Here is a 19883-nt window from a genome sequence, read left to right as displayed (position 1 = left end):
CGTCTCACCGATTCTCATCCCTCAGAAAGCAGTGAATGCTGTTGCTTGCTTCCCCCCAGCCGCGGTCTCCGGACTGCCTGGCTCCCGCAGGGCTCTGTCCCCGGGCCACACCCCTGAGCACGCACCTGCCAGGCACTCCCACCAGAGTGTCTGACTGAAGCCTCAGGGAAGCCTGGACTGCACGTGCAGCGGCCTCCACCGCACCGCCATTCACAGCAGATCCATCTGAGAGCTGCATTAGTCTCTCCTTCCCACACAGGTTCCCGAGCCGCCGCGTCTCCTCCCTGTCCTTGTNCGCCGTGTCCCTCCTCCTAGCCGCTCTCCACCTCAGCGTTGCGTGGGGCTCTCTAGCAGTCATTGGCGGGTCTGCCTGAAAGTACAACATTTTCCTTGCTGTGTGGCAAGCTCTTGAGAGGAGGGATCTTGTCACATCCCAGGATCGGTCTCCACTGTGATCCACTGAATAAATGACGTGGTCGTCCCTTCAGTTGGAAAACTTAAAATCACATTTGACTTTCGTCTTTTCTCTGTTCCTCTGTCACATCATTCATCATGTTCTGGTCTTCACCGCCACGCCCTTCCACCGTCTGGGGTGTGGCACGAGTTCAAACCCTGGCTGCTCGGGCTGAGTGCCGGGGATGGTCTTGTAGGTGCTGGACCTTCTCCGTTGCACCGCCTGCAGTGACGCCATCATCCCATTGCCATCATGGAGTCGCTGGCTTGAGAACCCACGATGCTTCCCTGTGACTCCCTCCCTCGCGTCGGTAACAGCAGTGTCGGCCGCTCTTTCCTGTTTCTCCTACATTACTGGTCGGAAATCAGTCAGAAGGAAGAACACAGGAATGCGTCAGCTGTGCGGTGGGGACAGAGCAGCCCCGAGCCTTTCCTCCTCCAGCCAGCTCCGCATCCAGGCTCGCGCTTTCTCTGCTCCTCAAGCATCACGAACACACAGAGCACGCCCCCTTGGTATGTCGGCTGTTTACAAACGCAGACCCCGTGCTACACAAACCTCTGTAAGTTACTACTTTCACTTATGAAAAGTCACAGCCATCTCTCCAGGCCACGGCCATGGGTTCGACTCACTGTTTTGGATGGATGCGTCATATTTCCCAGAACGTGTGTCCTACAATTTATCCAGCAATCCCTGTAAGTTCCCCCGCTAATGGACATTTAGGTTGTTTTATTTCATGTAATTGTTTTACTCCGCTATAAAAGGAAGTGCAATGAATGTCACACAGATCTTTGCGTGTATTTCCATACATAATTTTCTAAGAAGATATTTTCAGTACTTCTGGAAGATGTACAAATCCCTGCACTTTTTAGCGAGTGTGATTATCCCTATTTTTCTAAGTGCTGATCAACAATGGACCACAGGAGCCTCATCTTGGCTGAGTGAAATAACGTATCTCATCATTGCTCGCGGTCTCCTTCCCCGACCACTGACGAGGTCCAGCACCTCCTCACACGGGGGCCTCCTTACACCGGGGCCTCTCGCATTCTTCCTTCTGGGAAATCCTTATTCTCACCCTTTGCCTATTTTTAAAATGTTCCCATGGATTTGCAATAGATCCTTGCACACCGAAGGTGTTAATAATCTCTGTGCCTATCTTATCTGGTGGGAGTATTTTCTCCCACCTCTTTTTCCCTTTGCTGGTGGTATTTCCCCCATATCTGTAAAAAAAATGTAGGTGACCCAACCAGTCGCTTAGAAAGAGCTGCTGGGCTCTAGCATGTGGTTGTGGTTTCCCGGAGGCTCCCCGCCCTCATGCCAGTGGCCCTGGTCCTCCTGGGCCCTCTGGGGGTGCAGCTGAGTCCCCACCTCAGTGGCCTGTCCTCCTCCAGGCTGGTGTGGGCAGCCTCACGCGGAGGTCCACTCCACATCCCCGTGCCGTGTGTGCGAACTGGCCAACAAGCACAGCTCCTTCTCTAGCGAACGCCTGCCCAGCCCCACGCACCCCTCAGGCAGCAGTGCAATGAGAGACCACACCTGTCCTTTAGATGGATATAAAACCCACACATGTGACCAAAGAACAGCTTTTAATAAGTAGTAACTAATGTTCTATATTCATAAGCACATCTACGTCTACTCTGACACTCCATTTGACTTATATTCAGCATTTCCCACCTTCACTTCCCCCAACCTAAATTTTGATAAAGTGGTACAAAAAATAAAATTCAAAGATTCAAATATGTTTTGACCTAGAGAAATATTAATAGAATGGTCCATTTGTATTTCAAATTATCCTAGTGGTTTTCTAGTTTATAACTTTTAAGCCAGTTTTTCTTTTTAAGTCGAAGTATACTCAACGTACAAAACCATATCCATCTCGGGTGCAGAACGTAGTGACCCGACATTCATACAGGTTATGAAAGGCTCACGTGGTAACCAGTCACCATCTGTTGCCACAGGAAGTTACTATCCTTGCGACAATATTCCCTATGCTGTACTTCTCATCCTTGTGACTTATTTATTGTATAATGGGAAGTTTGTACTTTTCAAGTCCAGATTATCTAAAAAAAATTTCGTTTTACTCATTTTTTTAAGGAGAGAACAAAGCTAAAACAATAAAGAAGAATTAGAGAAGCTTATGTCTATGTGTGTGGTGTGTCTGTGTTCAGGAGATGAACCACAAAATTCCACAGGAAACGTTCAAAAATTAAAATGTTTCAGAAATTCAATGGGAGACTCTCATGAATTTTAGGGAGAGGGAGCTGGGCTTGGAATCTTATGCACGAAGTGCAGCTTTTCCCACTTACTGTGTCTATTTGCTCCCTGAGCCTCAGTTTCCTAGAAAGGATACAGACAGGACAGTGTTCCCACTGGGGGCCAGGTGGGCATGCCAGCTCGTAAAACCCAGAAGAGCGTTAAAGTGTGTGACACCCGCTCTGCACACATGGGGGCAGTGCTGGCCCCCACCAAATCCTGACCTCAGCTGTGTGGCTGCTGTCTTTTTGCTCTCACTAGGCTGTCACTGTCAGGCACCCATGTGCGGGTCAGGGTTCCTCCTCAAGGGGACAACTCTTGTCACCTGATGAGACCCACGCCCATGTCCTGGGCTCTCAGAGGGCAGGCATGGGATATCATGGAGTGACCGAAGATGACGGGACTATCCAAGCGATGGGACAGAACCTAAAGAAACAGCATGTGACAGAAAGCAAGAGAGAAAGTTCTAGAAGGGGTATGTGGGGGAGGAAGGCACGCTTAGTTGTGACCACAGGGTTTTGAGGGGAGCCTTGAGTGCAGTCCATTGGTCCTGACTTCAACACCCCTGGGGAGTGGACGAACGTGGGCAACACCACCTTGCTGGGGTCTGTCCACGGAAGTTCTGTCGACGGATGCTGGGATGTGGGCCTGCTTGGTGCTTGAAACCCCTTGCACCCCAGCACGTCTGGAGTAGGTGCTCATGAGGTCAGTGTGGGATCTGAGAGAGGAGTTTCTGGAGAGCTGGGGCAGCAGCCTGCTTTCTAAAGACTCTGGGAGACAGGCAGCGAGGGAGGGGAGGCGCCGGAAGGACAGACACGAGGTAAGAGCTTCTGGGGGGTAAAGAAAGCGTCTCTCTTTCTTTTGTCAATCCCAGGATAGGGTGGATCTGCCCGTCAGAGGGGGAGAGGCAGTGGACAGGAGAAGAGGCAGGCGATGGGGGCAGCCAGAGGAATGAGCAGACACACTCTGAGGCCAGATGCAGGGAAGACGGCGGGTGAGGGAAAGCAGGGGGTTGAGGAGGGATGAGAGCTCCTGTCCTGGAAGGAGAACGTTTTACTGACAGTAATAGTCTAGGCCATGACTAACCCTGGTCAGCAGTGTGCACGGCTGTCCCACCCACTGTGGACTGCACGCCACCCAGGGCAAATTCACACGGTGTGGACAGGCTGTCCTGCCTGGTGCAGACCACACGCCACCAGAGTGAAGGGGCCACGCTGTACCTTGTGGGGCGTCTTCTCTCCTAGGAAGGGAGGCAGCGTGGCTCCGTGGGCAGGACACGGGCCCGGAGTCAGGGTCCTTCTATGTTCTCTTCCTGGTCCTCCCCAGCTTGGGACTGAGGCGAAGTCACTTAATTTCCCTGTGCCTCCATTTCTCCATCTGCAAAACACGAACCACAGCATAAAGTGCCTATGATTGCACCAGCATGTGAGGAGAGGTGGTGGCAGTGGACGGGGACCCTGCGGCGGCCACAAGGGACCAAGTGTTGTCTGTCCTTTCCTTGGACAAGGGTTCCTGTTCTCGCAGACTTGGGGCCTCTGCTTTGGCTCTGACGAAGGGTCTCCCCAGGACTTGCGCAGGTGGTGCCGTCAGAGACCAGCCCCGTCTGCGGAGTGGGCTCTGCAGTCTGAGACCGTCTGCTGGACCTGAGAAGGTTCTAGAACTCCTATTCTCTGGGCCAGAATCTCTCCAGGCGCCCTTGCAGGATTACAAGGTAACACTGACAATTCAGTTAACCAGCTCAACAGACTGCCACGTAACACTTCTAGCAAGAAACAATTACATCGACTTGCTCTGTTTGAACAGCAGGCGACTGGGTAGTTGAGTTAATTAAGAAACAAAGGGGGTAATGGGGGCCATTTTCCTCAGAACTCCACAATCCCTTCCTGTCCTCTGGCAACCAGCCGGCTCTGTCTGCCTCTGTTGACCCTTGGGAACTGAGCTGTAAATGCTTTCCGGGTAGACTTCATCTTCCCAAGGAATGACTTCACCCACACAGGCAGTGAGTAAGTGTTTGAACATGTGTCCTGCCAAGAGCACAAGGATACAGACCACAGAAGATTTGAAATCATGAAGTCCCAGAAAGAGAAAGAAGTTGTCATTTTCAACTTTGCCACTTAAAACAAGAGAACTTTTCCCCACCTCCTCCTTGGGGTTTAATAATTTCCCTGAAACTTTACTATGAGCTTGCCATCAGTCTTCTGGTGCAAGCCCCCAGAAGGCATGTCACTCGGGCGCTCAGACAATTCCACATGCTTCTGTGTCTTAGCTGCCTGTGCCCAGCGGCCACTCAGTACGGATTTGTTGACTCAGATGACAAAATAAAAGAAAAAAAGGAAGGAAGGAGGGAAGGAGGGAAGAGAGGAAGGAAGGGAAGGAGGGAAGGAGGGAAGGAAGGAGGAGAGGAAGAGAGGAAGGGAGGAAGAGAGGAAGGAAGGAGGGAAGGAGGGAAGGAAGGAGGAGAGGAAGAGAGGAAGGGAGGAAGGGAGGAAGGGAGGAATGAAGAGATGGAAGGAAGGAGGGAAGGAGGGAGGGAAAGACAGAAGGGAGGAAGGGAAGAAGGAAGGAAAACTAGGAACAAGAAAGACCGAACTCCCACTCAACTGTGCAGGGGAATTTCGTGACTGGATTAGGTTACACAAGTGACTCAGCCAATCAGTCCAATGTTTAACGGCTCAGAGATCTGAAAGCAGGCTGACGTGGGTTGCTAAATCATTTCCAGTTATCAGCTCGTGACCTGAGCTCGCTGTTTCATTCAGGAATACACAGAAGGGGTCTAGGGTGCTGTAAGCGCTCGTCAGTGGTAGTATGTTTATACGTTCCTGTCACTACACTCGCCATCACGCTTACTTAGACACCTGCATAATATTTCTGAGTTTCAGCTTCTCATTTACGACCATGATGTTGCGAACAGCAACAGAGCTAGATGTAGCGAATCCTGCCTCCCTCACATGAAAGCCTTTAATTCAGCCGATGTTACTGAGGGCGTGCTCTTCAGTGTTCTGCTAGACTCGAGTGAGTCAGTATAAAGCAAGATGGCTGAGATGTTCCTACACGAATTCAGGGAAAAATGAAAGAAACAACAGACAGGAGTTAGGGTCAATGTAGTCGCATCTTAAATATGCGAAAAAATAATTTATTTTTGGTATAAAGAAAAAAGGAAAAACCATTGTGTCTGGGTAAAATAGAAACCCCAAGGCCATCATTAAATGTACTAAAAATAAAGAAAAGAGAAACCCCAATAATTGAGGAAAAGCACAACATTATCGACTACAGCAAAAATTAAAACAAGGCATTGACAACATGTTCAGTTTTAATACTGTGACATAGGCAGATGTTGCCTTTTTAAAATAAATTCTTTTATTAAATTGTAGTTGTAAAAGAAGCATTTTGCAAACAGCGAATAATCAACTGAATGTTGGTAATATCATCAAGAAATACACACTTAAATAGTTCATAATATTTAAAAATTCAACAATTAAATTATATATTAATGAGCGACAAGCAAACTCTTAATTATGGTTCAACTCATGTTCTTAGCATCAATTAACCTGAACCTGAGCTTCCTATCTACGCCGCTGTCACATGAACCTGCAGCCTCTTCGTCTGTGGGTTTTGTGTTTCGTTCACCAGGAAACCGCGTCAGACAATGGCCTGTCACAGCACAAATGGGAGAATGGGAACGGTAGTGGGACGGAGCGGTCGTCTGCAGGAAAGCCGCATCTTCACATGATGCAGTCAGGAGGCGGCTTCCTGTGCTAGGGACGGAATTCACTGCACAGGCCCAGAGCTCCCTCTGCGCCCAGGACACGGACAGGCCAGCCCAGGCCCAGCTGGCAGTGAGGATTTGGCACTGGAGTCCCTCCTTCTTCTTAGAATCTGGCTTTTTTTTTTTCTTCTTAAAAACATTCAAAGTGGCAGAAATTCCCTCTGGAAAATTTATTTCAGTAAATCAAGGTCTCAGACCTAATTTATTTCTGTTTATTTGCTTTAGAAAAATGTGCATTCACAGTGTCTGAATGGAGGGCTAGAAAGGAAAGAGGCATTTAGTGCTCACCGAGCAGCCACAGGGTGCTGCATGCCTGCCCTGGAGGCCTGAGGGCAGCAAGAACAGTCCCCGCCTGGACTGTGCCCCTTGTCTGTCGATGCTCAGCCCCAGTGAGGCCTTGGGGAACGCCCTTCACTGTTGGGCATGTCCTTCCAATGTAGGTCATGCCCTGAGACCATGGAGGCCAGAGGCCGACACAGCGTCCACCCGCCAGAGGCCCGCGGGGACTCTGTCAGAGCTTGGAGCGTCTGCACAGCCCCAAGCCCACTCACCCCGAGAACTTTCTTCCCTCCTTGTTAATTTCTTCCTCTTTATTTATTTCTTCACTATTCTTTTTGGCGGGGGAGGGGAGGATTTCTCCCAAATGCATTTGTCTTGTCTACATTTGCCCTTCATCCAGCTTTGCTTTTGTATTTTTTTTTTCATCTCTTTTTCTGTTTTCTCTATCTTCTGGGAGATTTCTTCAAATTTATCTTTGGGTTCTTCAATTGCATTTTAAAATTTCAAGAATTTTATATGCCAACGTTAGCTTTTATCACAGTTATACATTTACATTTATTTTGGTGATTGTCTTTGCAAGAAATTAGAGACAATGCCTCATCACTGTGTCACTAATATCTCACACACCATGACCTATAAAGAGCACTGTGTTAATATTTGATTGAAGGTGGAATGGGTGAAGGAGGAAGGGGAGGAGGGAGGGAAAGAGAGATGGAGGGAGGTGAGAGGGAAGGAGAAGGGAGATGAGAGGGAGGGAGGGAGAAAAGGGAGGGAGGGAGGAGGAGGAAGAGAGGAACTCTCTGGCATTCCTGCTTGTAACTTGGGTGGAGCTCAGCAAAGTGAAGGACCTCATTAGGGAGGACACACGGGGGTCACAGGGTAACTATAGGGTAGGATAGGTGAGGGGGAAGCAGCCTGGTCCTGCCCTTCGAGACCAGCACAGGCTCCAGGGGACTCCGACTCTGGAGTTCCTACAGGTGCCAGAATCCTGTGCTCCTCCCTCCAGGGGCAACTCCTCTCCAGAAACCAGCAGGAATCCCATGCCCCTCTAGCCCCGCTCTCTGCAGCTGCTGGTGGGTGAGGCAGCTTCCAGAGGAATCAGGGAAACACAGGTGGAGGCAGAATTTAAAAGACTATCAAAGAAAAAATAATATTTCCGATCAATGAAAGAAGCTGACCTGCTGCATAAGAAAAGCAAAGTGGAGCCCACGCGTATGCATGGCTGTGTCTCCATATGCATACACATACAGCCAGGTCTATGTACGTGCACATCTGTATTTGTTTACACGACAGGAAAACAGAAGCCTCGTAGGACCGACCGTCCTGTGCATCCCTGCGTCCGACTCCGCATCTCACCGATCTCAGCCGTAGCGTCTGACATACATCAGCCAGGTTCCACCTAATTAAAGCAGACCCTCATTTTCTTGGTATGGAGTTCACTACACAGATGGCAATTAAAATGCATCTATCTGCTTAAATTACAATTTAAAGGAGGTGATATTAAAACCTTGCTAATAATTGAGTCCAAAGGACCAGCAACAGCTGTGCCGCACTCGCTTCGAGCAGCAAGGAGCAGAGGCTGGGTCACCTGGGCTTTGCGGGAGTCACGTCACAGGGATGAGAAGGGAGAGGGCTGCTGCTTTAGTCCTAGGCTCTGGGGACTCAGCCTGGGTGCCCTTAGGGGGCCTGCCTCCACCTTCCCACAGCACAGGGAGGCCCTGACACAGCCCGGCCTCTCTCCGCCAATCCCTTGCCACCTCCTGAGCTTGGCACACGTTATTCGGGACAGTAGAAGATGGAAAACCACTGACGTGGCCCACAGCAGCGGAGGCGATGCGACTTACAATATGTCCACTTGCCGGTATGAATGCCAGCAGACTTGAGTTCGGGCCTGATCAGCTGCCAGCCAGTCCCCTGGTCTGATGACCAAGTGCTCTGAGTGCCCGGCTCCCTCTCTAAGGAGGGGATCGTACTTCCTGCCCCTTGGTCATTGGTCACTGCAGGGAGCACACGGGATAGAGCGGAGCCCTTCTTCCCCAGGTGACACAGTAGCTAGGAAAACTTCGTGGCAGTGTTTCAAGTGCTTATGATGTATTCTGAAAACAAATACTGGGATGGAAAATTGTAAGTATAATATGCTAACGGCCAAAACCCATAATAAACATGGACAAATACAGGCAAGAAAGAAATCCAAATGTCGATATGCCTGTGACAGTGGGGTGGGGTCTCTGGAATATGTATGTTCCAGCTCAAACTTTCTCTACTAATCACGCTGCACCCCTAACCTATTAGTGGTGAGGACAACGCCGTTATTCTCAACACGGCCCCCAAACCGTAAATACATATTCCCAAACACTAAATTCTGAGGACAAAGGATATTTCTCATGAACCAGGCCGACTCCCTTCAAAATACTAATGATGATTTTGGAGGTTTGTGCTTTGTTCTATTCAATTCCCCACTGATGAGAAATGAATTTTGGCAGGAGACAGGAATTAGACCAAACCGAGTCCCCAGCCATGTGTGGTCACTGCTGGGCTGGGACGGGGGTGATGTCACACTTCAATATGGGGCAGAAAGACTTGGGACAGGATAGGTACTCAGTTTTGGTTTTATGTACAAGAAAAGCCCTAACACTGGGGTCACAGTAGGTCTCCGGGGCATCTCATCTGATCCACACCTTCCTGCCTTACGCTTCTTATTATAGGGTATGTGTTGTATAGCAATGCAAAGCTAATGAGCCATTATTTGTCCTTCGAGCCCTGAATTCGTAGAGTGAGTCCAGAGCAGGGAATCTTCCAGAGCCTGAACTCTCCTGTTCACCTACGCTTTGACTCAGAGATCACACCCCACGCCCAAGAGGAGCCCAAGGTTTGAACACAGGCAGGGAAGAGGTATACGTTTTCCCCAGGCTGTCTGCACTTTGTTTTGCAAGGGAGGGTCTGAGTTCCAGACAGAGGACACCTTCTGGGTGGGCCTGCTTTTGACGCGTCTACCCTGGCTTAGGGGTGGTGGCTAGCCCTAGGCTGAGCAGCTGATTTGTAGGTTAGACAGGTGCAAAGCATGGGTTTTGACCTGGGTTAGAAATAGCAACTAACTTTAATCCGATGTCAGATGCTGACTTCATTATCGACATTTCTCAGCAAAGGAATTAATTTGGGGAACTTAGGCAAGGTCAAGGAACATGCCCAAGGTCAGGCAGACAAGAGGACGGGTTTGGTCTCCAAGCCCAGGGGTCCTGGCCCCCGTCCGCTGCTGTACAATGAGACTTGAATACATTCTCGGTGCAAAGACGAAGGCGTCCTTGTCACACCCAAGCACCTGTGGGCTGGAGCTCCTGCCCATTCCTGTTTTTGGTGGCAAGCGCATTTCCCAGTCTCGTTTGTCCGTGCTGTTGCTGTGATACCCAGCGGAGCGCAGGCACACGCAAGCACGCACACCGTCAGCTCTGCCCCATGTGTAAGGACAGAATTACTTCATTTCCAAACACAAACGCTATTATATTTTACATATTCTTCTAGGAACTTCTTCTGTTCAGTCAAAGTTGGAAACATGCCCATGTGCACGTAGTGAACTGAGGTTCAGATTTTGTAACTGGTTATCATTTCATAACACGGTTATACACGACTTACGGAACTACCCAATACCTTGATGTAAATCCAGATTGCTTCCTGTTTTCACGAAGCAAACATGCTCTGATACACATTCCCGTGTGTCTCCTCCTCATGCACTCAGGCTCACAGTCCCTGCATCTGAACTTACTGAGTTCTCTCTCTGATTCACTGATTGTATCCTTTACCTCCTGGATTCTGTGGTCTGCATGGACCCTGGATATCTGTCCTCTTCCTGCTGCACATGCAGCAAACCGTCCTCCCCACTTTGTCTTGGGTCTTTCAGCTTTGCTTACAAACCAAGGGCTGGACGTGAGGAGCTCTCCTCCTCAGTCTGGTCTTGCAAAACCTTGACTCTTTACGCCGCATCTGGGAGGGCCTTTCCTACCCGAAGGAAAAGGACTGACTCCGGGATTTGCCCCTAACCCTCCTGACCACCAGATGCTCGTGTCGATCTGTGATGGTTGTGCAGGGGGAGCCTGCCCCAGAGACTGCAGGTCCAGGGTCCACATGGCCCCGGGGCCATGGCCCTCTGAGACGGAGACTCCTCCTACAGAGAGCCCCGCGTGCAGCCCTGCCCCTGCTGGACGAACGCGGGGACCAGGACAGACAGAGGCCGAGGGGAGACGGACAAACGGGAGCCAGGGGTGAGCACTGAAGAAGGAAGAGGCCGGCAGGACCTGGGCAGCCCGGGAGGGGCTCCCGCAGATGACCGGGACTCTGGCTCCTCCAACGTGGGGATGCTTGGGTTCCCAGCAGAAGGAGGAGACAGATGGCCCAGTGAGAAGCAGCGAGGGCATTTCCAGACCAAGGAAGCAGCAAGTGCACAGGCCCAGGGGTGAAAGAGGTTTAGGTAAAGGGACACGCGAAGGCCGGGGGAAGAGCTTACGGGGTCTCGCTGCCACAGAAGGAGCTCTCGGTTTAACTCTGAGACTGGCAGGTTTTCAAAGGGCTTTAAGTAGCGGGGCCACGTCATCCAAATAATTTTTAAACAGGCCCCTGAAGCCCAGTCGTATATGTTCTCTGGAAACCAGAAAGGCTCTCACTGCCTGGGAGCCTGCAGACTGAGGCACTTGGAGGGGACAGGGACATGTACTGAACTGTAGGTACACGGAGCCCCACCAGGACCGAGACCGCATGTCTGTGCAGAGAGAGGACCACTACAGTGAGTCTCAGATGCAGAGACACTCCGGGTCTAAGCGGCACAACTCAGGCTCCCCCGCCCGGGCTCCCCACCCCGGGGCCAAGTATGCACACGTGAGCTCTCCTGGCAGAGCCCTGGCTTCACCAAAGCACATTGGCCTGGATCGCTGCATGGAGGTTCAACAGCCTCAGAACATGGGGCACCTCGGGCCTCACCTTGCCACGGGAGCCCTCGGCACACATCTATAGTCCCTCTAAGTCCTAGGAGGCTGTTTGCAGGGACAGAATGGGATTCTTGCCCTCCAAAAGGGGAGGGGCACCTGTCCCGCCCAGGGAGCGCTCGGATGAACAGTGTAAGCTCTCAGGTGCTGAGTAACACCTCGTAGCAATTTAAATGCCCTTTATTTCATGAGATAGATTTTCTTTGTCAGATTCAGAGCTCCATAGCAGTAATTTTGAATGGTTTTTAAATAAAAAGAGTCACAAATTCGACCAGGTATAAGACGATGGAACACGAGAGAGATTTCAATCTTTCATTTCCTCTTGTGAATCTGTTAGAACTTCTCTGGGGTCAGAATGATGTACAATATGTTGATGTATAAGGTCAACCTTTGTCCTTACTTATCCATCCAAAAATATCATTTCTCAGCCCGCAAGCTTGACATGGCCAAGTTGGTTAAATGTGATGGACGATGATCACCCACCCACGTGTGACCAAAGTGACAGGGGCGTGTCATCTTAAAGGGTTACTACTGCTGAGAACCGACAGCACGCACACAGGGGTTGGTGCATCCAAAGTCCTTCCCATCCAGGGTTCCCTGACAGGACTCGCAACTGGGCGATTTCCCCACTATTTAGAAAAGCAACAGCGTCCAAGATCATGATCCTTGTCGGATTAGCGTCCTGCCTGATCAAAGGCGTGTTATCAACATTCCTGTAAATACATTTCACTAAACCTAATTGTGACGGGTTGAATTAGGCCTCTCAAAATCTCACGTTGGAAGTCCTAAGACCCAGGCCTTCAGAATGCGACCTTATCTGGAAATAGGGTCACTGCAGATACAGTAAGTTCAAATGAGGCGTGCACACCTTAACCCAGTGTTCCTGGCGTTCTTAGCAAAAGGAGGCATTTGGACAGACGCAGAGGTGCGGAGGACGCTCTCTGACTGTCACTCAGAGGTCGGTGATGCATCTACAAGCCCAGGGACACCAAAGGTCCCCAGCAAACCCCGGCAGTGGGAGAGAGGCTGCAGCAGAATTCCCTTCTCGGGCTCTGAAGAATCAGCCCCCGCACAGCCTGACCTTGAACGTGGGCTTGCATCCTGCAGACTGTGGGCCTGGGAGTGTCTGCTGTGGAAAGCCCCCCCCACAGCCCCAGCAAATGCACAACCCCCCTCCCTGTCCATCTGTCCTCTCTTAGGGGCTCCCTGACCCAGGCGGGGGGGGGATCATTTGCCATCATGGCCTGGTGTCCTCCTCCCGGACCACAGCTCATTTCAAAGCCACAGACAGAAGGCCTCTGTGGGGGCCTCTTCCTTTGGATGACACTGAAGGTCAAAGGTCATGGCCACATGCCGCAGCTGAGGCCAGCCACCCGGGTTCAGCCTTGCAGGCTGAGGGCCATTTTAGGCAAATGTCAAACTGCCCTTTTCTCTTCACGTGGGAAGAGAAATTAACTGTCCAGTTGTCTGTGAAAAATGGGATGTGAGATACGAATGGTGACTATTTGGAATATCACTGTTCATACTTTTTCTCATACTTCCTTGTACGTCCGTCGAAGCCTTCCTCGCAACCCGAAGGAGAATCAGTATTGCCGCCCTTGGAGCCCAAAGGGCAGATAAATCAGGCAGTGCTCAGCTGTCATGACCCCTGTGGTAAGTCCTTGAGTATCTGAAGGAAGGACAGAGGAAGCGAGCACGGGATTCAAGTCACGGTCACGGGTTAGCAGAGCAGAAAGTGAGCCCGCCGCCTGCGGTCGCGGACAAGGTACCAGTCGCAGGGCTGGGAGAGGGGAGGCGGAGAAGGGAGGGGCCTGCGGGCCTGGGGCAGAGGTCCCAGGTGTTTCTGTGGCCTGGGCTGGGCACTCTGGGGGCTCCAGGCGCTGGATGCCAGCTGCCACGCTTAGAGGGAAGCTCAGCCCGCCTCCCGACCAGGTCTGTGCACTTCCTGGCTGTGCACGCAATGACCGTGGAAAGAAAGGGAGGGATCTCAGCCAGGGCTGCCTGGATGCTGCCTGGAGTGTCCCGGGCTCCGCCAAACTCCATCAAGAACCTGTGTGGATGGTCTGTCATGTGTCTCACCAGTCCAGCAAGCAGAAGGCGCTGCTCGCCACCCCAGGCTGTGGAAGGGAGGGAACCAGCAGAGGCCAGTCCTGCCCTTTCCAGCTCCCTGATCTGGGGAGGACCAGGCGTGTGGCCGCCTTGTTCTCTGTCTCAGGCCCGGCGACTGCCAAGGACCGGCTGGGACAGAACCCACACAGGCCGCCCGTGCGGACGGGCGTCCTCCTGGGAGACTCAGGCTCCGACATCTCCTCTCCCACCCAGAGAATCGTCCAGACCCTGAGGTAAGGCACTCTTTCAGCCACAGGCGTTAAAATCAACACGGAATGCATTTCCTGAGGGCAGATCTTCCTTTGAACACAGACATAAAGCAGTGATAAGATCAGAAAGGATTCGCTGCCTTCCATACTTTCGGAATTGCCTGATTGTAAACTCTGTTAATGAAAGCGAACATTCAGGGTGAGTATGTTCTGGCCAGCTTGCTTTCCTTCTATCTGGAAAACTTGGACTCTCTTCTGAGAAGATATTTTACATTGATTTTGAAATACCTCCCTCAAAGCAAATGCCAATTTCACATAATTTTGAAGTTTTTCCTCCTGACGACAAACTAAAAATTAACATGTTGTGTCTACTTCCTGCCCCTACTCTTACAACAAGCGTCCTCCAGATCCCGTGCGGGGACAGCACGCCTGGTCCTCTGGCCGCCCCTGCCCTCCCTCCTGCGGCTGGCGCCGTCTCCTCCTGATTCTCAAGCTGCTCCCTCTCCCCAGTTTCAGGCTTGATTCTGTGCCTGAGTCTTGGCAATTCTCACGCACTGCATACATCTAGCTTGTGTTTCTAACTGAACAATGCATAAAGCTTACCTCCAAGCCTGTCTTTCTATCAGCTCTTCTCCTGAATTTCGGGTGTCGGCCCCATTGCCCCACCCAGACACCCGGTGATGCCCCAGACTTGGACTCCTCCTGCCAACCGACCACCTGTGACTCCACTTCGGGCCTGTGACCCCCAGTCAGCACTGCCTCCTGCCACCTCTCCTCGCAGAAAACCGCCCTTAGCTCTACGTTTCCCCCGCAAGATCTCTTCCGGTGCAAGACTGGAGCTCTTGCAGCTCTGCTCCGACGTGGCCTCCAGCTTCCTGTTCCCAGCAGCGCTGCCGAGTCAGGCCTGTGTCTGCGCCGGCTGCCTCACCAGCTTCGGCTGCGGTTCCCTCTGTGGTGCCCACAACGGCGGCTGTCCTGGGAACTTGGTGGTTTTCCATTCGGGAAATTTTTCACTTTTAAAATTTTCTATGGGAACCGACACTGTCCATGGATGGCGGAAGCTCAGAAGCCTGGGTGACGTTGGGTGCCATGTGCAGGGTCCCACAGGTGCCAGGCACGGGGTCCCCTAGGGTGGTGCTCACTTGTTCCCCAAGTCGGCTACCGTGCTTCTGGAAACCCCGGGCTTCTCAGAGCACAGCCGAGCACGGGTTGCGGATGCTCAGAATCCTGGCGTGGTCCCCCGAGGCTGACAGAGTCACACATCCCCCTCCCCACCTGAGGATCCACCTGGTTCCCAAACGACAAGATCCCGGGACCAGAGGGCGCCTTGTGTTTACCCGGCAAAGTGCTTCACACACAAGAGTGCACAACAGTATTTACTTAAAAAACCAGCGCATGTAAGAAACATCTAGACTGGTTTTTATATAAAAAAGACACAGATAACTTGGAAGATCACCAATGCAATTTTCCTTGTCAACTGGAATAGTCTGCGGGAATTTTGAGTTCTTCTGAGAAAAGCTATCAGGTTGTTTTCAACAGGGAAATAAATGTGCTCCAGTTGTCCTGTGTGTGCAGGGAACGCAGGCTCCCTGGTGCCCTGACCTGGGAGGATGTGACAGCCTCCACACTCACCTAGGGGCTTCAGGGGTATTAGCATACATTTGCATACATTTACATGGAACATTCCTGTCACCCGCAGCTCCCAAACCTGCACTGGATACATTTTTTAAAAAGGTAGTGTGACCTATGGCAATTATATTCAAACCCAATATTCAGAACAAGATACATGAAGCAAAACAAAAATCTGAAACAATTACATGTCTGATTAGGATGAAGGCAGGCAGAGCCTCAGCAAGAAGCACCAAAGCAGAGGCAGAGCCAGTCTTACAGGGCTTTCCAGCAGCAGGCAGCACGCGTCCTGCATCCATTTACCCTGATTGCTTTTAGGAGAGGCTTACCAGCACCACGATGAGCTGTGCTCCGTGCTAGGTGCTTACTGTTCAATTTCCAGCTTCAACACGGCAAGGAGAGTATGGCCGGGGTCTCGCTGTCCCACCAGACACGGTCCCTGCCACTTTGAAGAAACGTTTGTCGAGGCTCTACTGGTGTGACGTTAGGTCACATGTGTCTCCGCTGTTTTCCCCGACAAGGGTCTGAGGAGGGTCTGGCGGGTGTCTGGAGGGCCTGCCTGTCCTAGAGGGGTGGGGAGGAGGCTCAGAGAATGTGGCACGAGGGCAGCAGACGGAGGCAATGGGCCGAGAGACCCTTAGATAAGCCTGAGGGGTCCCGACCGGGACACTCCCAGCACCCACTGGAAAGCTCAGTGCCCTCGTGAGAAAGCAGTTTCTCTGGGCTTGTGGCTTCCTGGGGCTGGTCCCGGAGGTTGGTTTTCTCTTCCTGTGGCAGAGCCACAGCTGGACACCTGCTGATCAGTGATGCCTGCCGTCGCCTGGCTCCTGAGGCCAGGAGGTGCAGGGGCCCTCTGGGTCCTCGCCGGTGTGCTCTGGGGAGGTGGTGTTGACCGCCCTTGCTCACAGCCACCCTCATGGTGCTTCCTGGTAGAACGTTCCTGAATGGCGTCCCAGCTCTGCTGGTGGCCAACCCCGCAGTGCCAGCAGTGGTGGGTGTTAGGGAACCAGTTCCCCTGTCACCCTGGCAGCGGCAGAGTCAGCCTCTGTGGGGTTACTCTGGGATCATGAGTGCTGTTCACTGAGTGTGAGTGGTCATGACCAGCACAGCAGAGAACAAAGAGCCAGTGGGAGACAGAGAAGCGCAGCATGTCTATACCACCACACATGCCAACTACCCTCACTGTCTCCAGGAAAGGGGGGTGGAAGGAGATTGGATGGGAGGTAAATCTCCAAATCCATCCGAGACGGTTCATGGGTGTGCACTCAGCACGAGGTAAGGCACCTGCATGGGGCAGGAAGGTGTCCGCCTGCATCTGGAGCCTTGGGACGTTGGACAGGCAGAGCTGTGCCACATAGGTAGCTAGCCCCCAGCTGGAGTTGAAACAGTGTGGTCTCACTCCGTTCAGCTTAGCAACACTAGGTATACGTAACACCAGGTCTTTGTTGTAGCCTAAAGCGGTGTAAACCTTCCTGGGACTCAGGCATCTGTTGGGGTGGTTCTATATTGTGATGAGCAAATTACCAAAAGGTCCCTTGAAGGGAAACGTGGCCGGTGCCAAGTGCAGCAGTCACATGACAAGGAACGAAACACTACTGTGTTAATACGGAGGACACACTAACTGGACTTGTGCGAAATAAGCCAACTCGTACAATAACACTGTTTAGATTATACACAAAAAGGAGCTTTAAAATTTGAGTTGGTTATATCACTACATTAGAAGTACAAATGAAGAAAGAATGTAATACACAGGAAAATGCAAAATAATAACCAGCCAACGCTGTCTTGGGGCTGGCTCAAGGTGGTGAAACCAGCAACGGGTTCAAACTCGTCAACCGAGAGCCTCCTTCTGTTAACTCTGTGATGGGGACCCAGTTAGGTGACGTCTCTGAGACTTCCTGCCAGATCTGGGAAACGGGGATGGTTAAGACCAACCTTGCACGCCAGGCTCAGGATTGGAGATGGTGTCAATGCCCAGAAGGCTCCTACAGAGAAGACTCTGGATACTCAGCAGGTAAGACGACTCATTTAGAACTGCTTTTAGTTCTGAAGAGCAAATGTGAAAGCCGAAGAGCGTAGTAGTGGTGTTACTGGTTTTGCTCGGATGATTCCTCATAGCCAATCTCATCATCTTGTAGAACTGAATTTCTATCATGTTTGGGGTCCTAATACCGGGTTATGTAAGAAAATGCTTTCCTAATAATGTATTGCAATGCCAGCCAGTGAGCTTCTGATTTGTGTCTTGCCATACTCATCACGTAAACACGGAGCTTACTCTCAAAGTGTAAGTGTGAGCACCCAGGTCTGGCACAGTGGTGAGCCTGGCACACTGCTTGGCTCCGTTGGGCGAGTGAGCCTGAGACACGAGGGGTAGGGTGCCAGTCAGGACGGTGGGCTTCATGCTCCAGCAGTGGGATGAAGAGTCATGGGGCAGAATGGAAGCCCACTCTACAGGACTGGTCCCCTGCAGGTCAAATCATTCTGACGGCTGGGACTGCAGATAGAGGGGGAGGCTGTAAATCCGGGCAGGTGCAAAGAGCAGGAGAAAAGGAAGGTCCGGCAGCACCCCTGAAATGGCAGATTTCACCCCATTCTACACCTCAGAGAATTGCTTTTTAATTCAACATATACTTGGTAGGGACTCCTGGGTGGCTCAGTCAGAGAAGCGTCTGCCTTCGGCTCAGTTCACCATCTCAGGGTCCTGGGATTGAGCCCCACATTGGGCTCCCTGCTCTGCAGGGAGTCTGCTTCTCCCTCTCCCTCTGCCTCTGCTCTCTCTCTGTCTCTCAAATAAATAAAATCTTTAAAAAGAAAAAAAGACATACTTGGTATATAGTGAGAGTGAGTTTCGCGGCTGCAAATGTTGCTCTTGTCACATAAAGATCAGACTGTCGGGAGACATGGTTCCTAGGCTTGAGTTTGTTAAGGAAACCTTTCTTTGGTTCCATGGTTTTTACTAGGAATCCCCCATGAGTGGCAGGCCCAGGCCCAGCTACAAGGATGCAGGACAAAACCCTTAAAACTGCCAGGTGCCACAGACTCATGGGAGAGACTGGAACCAAACCGTCCACTAACCCGTGTTCAAGGGACATGGAAGAGGGGCAGCCGAGCCAGAAAAGTAGAGCTTGAAGTGTCAGGGAAGTGCTCTGACAGGAGGGTGATTAATGGGTTTTTCAACAAGCCTCCGGGAGCTTCCGTTTCCCTCTCTGTAAAATGGAACACTAGAAAGGATGCTCCTTAAAGTTCTTTCCAACTAATATTCTGGAGTTTAAGAAAGAGCTTCTAGGTGTTCAATATCTCGGAGTAAGTACTCTGTTCTACATATGCCAAACATAGAGGGTGAGTCATCTTGACATACAATTATACAAGGCAGTCGCTCCTGCTTCAGGCTCAAGTGACTAGTACGTTACACCACTGACTGACACAAACGCGCCTGCGTCCACACACACACACACGATAGCTTCACTGAAATAGCCTTCCATGCTTGGTATGATTTGAATTGGAATTTTGTTTGTATGCATAAAATAATACAGGTCCTATTTCATTAAAAAGAAATCTAACATTATCTTCAAAATTGCTAACTGAAGAATTTGCATGTAATTTAGAAAATTGTTGGCATTTGTCAATTGTGTCTGTATATTGACCAAATATGTATTTTTATGTCTGAGATGATACAAAAATGACCACATGCACCTTCGCCATGATTGAATTGTTCTAGCTAACACCTCACCATGTTTATTTGCATATTTCATAATTTGAGCTCATCATTTCTTTCCTTGTAAGACAATGGTTCACAAGAACAAATTATAATCCAGTGGAGTGCCAGGTATAACAATTGGCTAATGTACCATTTAGCATGTTTTGAAGTGTACAGATATACACTTTGTGTACGAAGTGTTCCATCCTTACCCATCACCCCTTCTCTCACGCACCCAGGTATTGTTTTATTCCGTAAACACGAATCGAATGTCTACTTGACAGCTGCTAGCATAGATGCTAAAGAGAGACAAAACGGACAAGAGAAAGCAGTTTGCTTACCTATAATTTTAAAACGTGTAAGTCTTTAAGATACTTTATTTTTAGCTTTCTTAGGAACGTATTTGGTAAGCTGCACGTGCACCCTCAGAAATTCTGCAGGGCCGAGAGGCGCAGCTTCCTCAGGAGTATACTGACGTAGAGTTTTGTTAATTCGGAAAAATCTCCCTGGAAATAGA

General features: G+C 50.8%; 1 protein-coding gene across 1 annotated transcript in view; it reads right to left on the bottom strand.

Moving 5' to 3' along the window:
* Positions 1 to 19883, bottom strand: part of MYT1L (myelin transcription factor 1 like) — a 435752-nt gene that overhangs the window by 160328 nt on the left and 255541 nt on the right. Inside the window, exon 5 of the mRNA XM_034659976.1 lies at positions 3925 to 4081. The gene's annotated coding sequence lies outside the window, so the exon portion shown is untranslated. The remainder of the gene's footprint in view (positions 1 to 3924; positions 4082 to 19883) is intronic.

Source organism: Ailuropoda melanoleuca, chromosome 4, assembly GCF_002007445.2.
Source record: "Ailuropoda melanoleuca isolate Jingjing chromosome 4, ASM200744v2, whole genome shotgun sequence".
NCBI lineage: Eukaryota > Metazoa > Chordata > Mammalia > Carnivora > Ursidae > Ailuropoda > Ailuropoda melanoleuca.
Note: the sequence above shows the minus strand (reverse complement) of the source record. Positions and strands in the feature narration are given on the sequence as shown.